Consider the following 6,529-nt stretch of genomic DNA (forward strand, 5'->3'; position numbering starts at 1 on the left):
TAACCCTCCGGCACTCCAGTTTTATCCGAAAGTTTTCCAGGACACTTCTGGTGTCCGAATATAGCCGTCCAATATATCAATCTTTATGTCTCGACCATTTCAAGACTCCTCGTCATGTCCATGATCTTATCCGGGAATCCGAACAAACTTCGGTCATCAAAAACACATAACCCATAATACATATCGTCATCGACCGTTAAGCGTGCGGACCCTACGGGTTCGAGAACTATGTAGACATGACCGAGACACATCTCCGGTCAATAACCAATAGCGGAACCTGGATGCTCATATTGGCTCCTACATATTCTACGAAGATCTTTATCGGTCAAACCGCATAACAACATACATTGTTCCCTTTGTCATCGGTATGTTACTTGCCCGAGATTTGGTCGTAGGTATCGTCATACCTAGTTCAATATTGTTACCGGCAAGTCTCTTTACTCGTTCCATAATACTTCACCATGCAACTAACTCATTAATCACATTGCTTGCAAGGCTTATAGTGATGAGCATTACCGAGAGGGCCCAAAGATACCTCTCAGAAACACGGAGTGACAAATCCTAATCTCGATCTATGCCAATCCAACAAACACCTTCGAAGACACCTGTAGACCATCTTTATAATCACCCATTTATGTTGTGATGTTTGATAGCACACAAGGTGTTCCTCTGGTATTCGGGAGTTGCATAATCTCATAGTCTGAGGAACATGTATAAGTCACGAAGAAAGCAGTAGCAATGAAACTGTAACAATCATAATGCTAAGCTAATGGATGGGTCATGTCCATCACATCATTCTCCTAATGATGTGATCCCATTCATCAAATGACAACACATGTCTATGGTTAGGAAACATAACCATCTTTGATTAATGAGCTAGTCAAGTAGAGGCATACTAGGGACAATATGTTTTGTCTATGTATTCACACATGCACTAAGTTTCCGGTTAATACAATTCTAGCATGAACAATAAACATTTAGCATGAAATAAGGAAATAAATAATAACTTTATTATTGCCTATAGGGCATATTTCCTTCAGTTTTCATCATAATCATATGATTCGCGTTTGTTACTTTGATAATTTGATATGTGTGGGTGGACCGATGCTTGGGTGTTGTCCTTCCTTGGACAAGCCTCCCACTTATGATTAACCCCTCTCGCAAGCATCCGCAACTACGAAAGAAGAATTAAGATAAATCTAACCATAGCATGAAACATATGGATCCAAATCAACCCCTTACGAAGCAACACATAAACTAGGGTTTAAGCTTCTGTCACTCTAGCAACCCATCATCTACTTATTACTTCTCAATGCCTTCCCTTAGGCCCAAACACTGGTGAAGTGTCATGTAGTCGACATTCACATAACACCACTAGAGGAGAAAACATACATCTCATCAAAATATCGAATGAATACCAAATTCACATGATTGCTTATAACAAGACTCCTCCATGTCCTTAGGAACAAACGTAACTACTCACAAAGCATATTCATGTTCATAATAAGAGGAGTCTTAATTATCATTAAGGATCTGAACATATGATCTTCCACCGAATAAACCAACTAGCATCAACTACAAGGATTACTAGCAACCCACGGGTACCAATCTGAGGTTTTGGGACAGAGATCGGATACAAGAGATGAACTAGGGTTTGAGAGGAGATGGTGCTGGCGAAGATGTTGATGTAGATTGACCCCCTCTCGATGAGAGGATCGTTGCTGATGACGATGGCTTCGATTTCCCCCTCCCAGAGTGAAGTTTCCCCAGCAGAACAGCTCCACCGGAGCCCTAGACTGGTTCTGCCCAGGTTCTGCCTCGAGCCGGCGGCGCTTCATCCTGAAAGCTTCCTTCTTATTTTTTCCAGGTCAAAACACACCGTATAGCAGAAGATGGGCATCGGAGGCCTAACAGGGGGCCCACAAGGCAGGAGGGCGCGCCTAGGGGGTAGGGCGCGCCCTCCACCCTTGTGGATGGCTGGTGTCCCCCTCTGGTGCTTTCTTCGCCCAATATTTTTTATTATTACCAAAATGACTCCCCATAGAGTTTCGGGACTTTTGGAGTTGTGCAGAATAGGTCTCTAATATTTGCTCCTTTTCCAGCCTAGAATTCCAACTGCCGACATTCTCCCTCTTCATGTAAACCTTGTAAAATAAGAGAGCAAATGCATAAGTATTGTGCTATAATGTGTAACAACAGCTGATAATGCAATAAATATCGATATAAAAGCATGATGCAAAATGGACGTATCAACTCCCCTAAGCTTGGACCTCGCTTGTCCTCGAGCAAAAGTTGAAATCGAAAAATATGTCCACATGTTGAGAGATAGAGGCGTCGATAAAATAAAATATGAACATGAGGGCATCATGATCATCTTTAGAATAACAACATAAAATTTAATATAATTTCTTATGCTAAAGTAATAATTCGTTCACAAGGTAAAGTATGAATCAAAAACTTCATTGAAAACTAACAAACTATGATCTCAGTCATTGAAGCAATTGCAATTTATCATAACATTGAAAAGTGTCAATTCAAGAGCTTTTCAGCAAGTCCACATACTCAACTATCATTTAGTCTTTCACAATTGCTGACACTCATGCGATACTTATGGGTTCAAAGCTTTAGTCGGACACAGAGAAAAATAGGGTCTTATAGTTTTGCCTCCCAACCTTTTACCTCAAGGGTAATGTTAACAATAATACTTTATGATAACCTACATCCGAGTGGATATATATATATATCTGGATCTTTCTCCAACACATAGTGCTTGAAAAAAGGAAAAAAAGTGTAAAAAGGAAAGATGAAGATCACCATGACTCTTGTATAAGGGTAGAAGGGAAGCAGAGGTTGGCATGCGCTTTTATAGTTGGATGCACAAAATCTTAATGCAAAAGAGAGTCACTTTATATTGCCGCTTGTGATAAAGAACTTTATTATGCAGTCTGTCGCTTTTATTTCTTCCATATCACAAGTTCGTATAAAGGTTATTTTCTTCACACTAATAATCATACATATTTCGAGAGCAATTTTTATTGCTTGCACCAATGACAACTTACTTGAAGGATCTTACTCAATCCATAGGTAGGTATGGCCGACTCTCATGGCAAAACTGGGTTAAGGGATGTTTGGATGCACAAGTAGTATCTCTACTTGGTGCAAAAGATTTGGCTAGCATAAGAGGGAAAAGCAAGCTCAACATGCTGGAGGATCCATGACAATAGAATAATTTCTATTCGGATATAAGAAAACATAACCCATTATGTTGTCTTCCTTGTCCAACATCAACTTTTTAGCATGTCATATTTTGATGAGAGCTCACAATTATAAAAGATGTCCAAGATAGTATATTTATATGTAAAACCTCTCTTTCTTTATTACTTCCTATTAATTGCAACAATGACCAAAACTATGTTTGTCAACTCTCAAATTTTTTTATTCATCATACTCTTTATGTGTGATGTCTTACTCTCCATAAGATAATATATGATCTTTTTTATTTCTTTTTATTCTTTCTCTTATTTTTGTTCCCTCAAGATCATAGCAAGAAAGCAAAGCCCTCAACTCAAATCTACTCTTTATTATATAACTCACGGACTTGATTAAATAGATAGAGATCAAAACAAAACTCAAAGCTAGATCATACTAAAACATTATTCTACTAGATCAAGATATAACCAAAAGGAACAAACTAAGAAAAACGATAAAATTAAAGGTGTGATGGTGATATGATACCGGGGCACCTCCCCCGAGCTTGGTAGTTGCCAAGGGGAGTGCCCATACCCATGTATTTATGTCTCTTTCTTCGGAGGTAGTGATGATAGAGTTGTTGATGTTGTAGGCTTGTCATCAATCTTCCAAGGCATAGGCTCACCATCATAGAAAGATGATCGAGTCTACGGGATCCTCAAATCTGCAGCCAAACTCATCCTCTTAAATTTGTATTCATACTCATAGTTTTGGCTTTGCAGGTCATAGATCTGGACTTGGAGATGCTCGATTTTCTCATGAATCTTGAAGATGGCCTCCCCAATGTTCTTGGCATCCAGCTTGTGATTGTTGGTGAACTCCGTGATCATCAAGTGATTAGCGTTGAGTCCATGTTCCACCATCCCTTGACACTTGAAAACTTGCTGCTCCATTGCTTCGAGTCTTGTCTCCATGCTTCCGGTCTTCTTCGGCCCCTCAACATCGTGGATGTGCAGCACCCCCTCACGCATCTCAATGGTTTAAGGGTGTCACAGCACCTCCGCGAGGTAGGGGTTGATGACCTTGTCAAAGAACTTGTCCTTGGGGGTACTTGGAGACGTCATGGCGATCTAGATCTGTCAGAAAAACAACTTGAAACAAAAATAGAGGATTTTGTCGTGGTACGGTGGTCAAAACCTTAGGGAGATTAAATAATGATTTTTTACCGACCAAAAGAAGTATTGTGCAAGAAAAGGGAGTTTGGAAGGCACACGAGGTGGCCAAAAGGCAGGGGGTGCACCCAGGGGGGTAGGGCACGCCCTCCACCCTTGTGGTCTCCTCGTCTCTTTTCCGGACTACTTTTAATTTTCCTAATTTTTTAATTATTCCAAAATGGAGAAAAATTTCCATTAGAATAGTTTTGGAGTTGGTTTACTTACCGTACCACATACCTATTCCTTTTTGGAGTCTGAAACATTCTAGAAAGTATCCCTTATGTACTCCTCTGGTGTTATGGTATTAATTATATTGGTCTCAACATTTATTGGGTACCTGAGATATAATGTTTGATTCTTTGACCGTTTACCACCTTCGGGTTTGTGCCTTCAACGTTGTTGATTTTGATGGCACCGGAACGATAGACCTCCTCGATAATGTAAGGACCTTCCCATTTACAGAGAAGCTTTCCTGAAAGAAAATCTTAAACAAGAGTTGTATAGCAAAACATGATCACCTACATTAAACTCACACTTTTATGTCCTTTTTTCATGCCATCTTTTAACTTTTTCTTTAAACAACTTGGCATTCTCATAGGCTTGGGTTCTCCATTCATTAAGCGAGCTTATGTCAAATAACCTCTTCTCACCGGCAAGTTTGAATTCATAGTTGAGCTCTTTGATTGCCCAATAAGCTTTATGTTCTAGTTCAAGAGGTAAGTGACAAGCCTTTCCATAAACCATTTTATATGGAGACCTGCCCATAGGGTTTTTATAAGTAGTTCTATAAGCCCATAATGCATCATCAAGTTTCTTAGACAAATTCTTTCTAGATCTATTAACAGTCTTCTGCAAAATCAATTTAATCTCTCTATTGATCAATTCTACTTGACCACCAGACTAAGGATTATATGGAGATGCGATTTTATGGTTTAAATCTTATTTAGCAAGAATTTTATGGAAAGCGCCATGAATAAAATGTGAACCACCATCGGTCATTAAATATCTAGGGACTCCAAACCTCGGAAAAATAACTTCTTTACGCATTTTAATAGATGTATTATGATCAGCACTACTAGTTGGAATAGCTTCTACCCACTTAGTAACGTAATCAACAACAACTAAAATATGTGTATACCCATTAGAGGAAGGAAAAGGTCCCATATAATCAAAGCCCCAAACATCAAATGGTTCAATAACAAGTGAATAGTTCATAGGCATTTCCTGACGTCGACTAATATTACCAATTCTTTGACATTCATCACAAGACAAGACAAACTTACGAGCATCCTTGAAGAGAGTAGGCCAATAAAAACCAGATTGCAATACCTTGTGTGCAGTTCTATCTCCAGCATGGTGTCCTCCATAAGCCTCGAAGTGGCACTTGCGTAGGTTATGTTCCTGTTCATGCTCAGGTACACAACGTCTAATAACACCATCTACTCCTTCTTTATAAATGTGTGGGTCATCCCAAATGTAATGTCTTGAATCATAGAAAAACTTTTTCTTTTGCTGGTATGTGAAACTAGGTGGTATAAATTTAGCAACAATGTAATTAGCATAATCAGAATACCATGGAGTATTACGATAAGAATTTATGATAGCTAATTGCTCATCAGGAAAGCTATCATCAATAGGCAGTGGGTCATCAAGAACATTTTCTAACCTAGACAAGTTGTCTGCAATGGGGTTCTTACCTCCCTTTCTAACAATAATATGCAAATCGAATTCTTGGAGCAAGAGAACCCATCTAATAAGTCTTGGTTTAGCATCTTTCTTTTCCATAAGATATTTAATAGCAGCATGATTAGTGTGAACAGTTACTTTGGAATCAACAATATATGATCTGAACTTATAACAAGCAAAAACAACTGCTAAAAATTCCTTTTTAATAGTAGCCTAATTTCTCTGGGCACTGTCTAGAGTTTTACTAGCATAATGAATGACATTCAATTTCTTATCAACTCTTTGTCCTAGAACAGCACCAACATCTTAATCACTAGCATCACACATAATTTCAAAGGGTAAATTCCAATCAGGTGGTTGAACAATAGGTGCAGAAATCAAGGCTTTCTTAAGTATTTCAAATGCTTCTACACAATCGTCATCAAAAACCAAAGGAACAT

Source organism: Triticum dicoccoides, chromosome 7B (assembly GCF_002162155.2).
Source record: "Triticum dicoccoides isolate Atlit2015 ecotype Zavitan chromosome 7B, WEW_v2.0, whole genome shotgun sequence".
NCBI lineage: Eukaryota > Viridiplantae > Streptophyta > Magnoliopsida > Poales > Poaceae > Triticum > Triticum dicoccoides.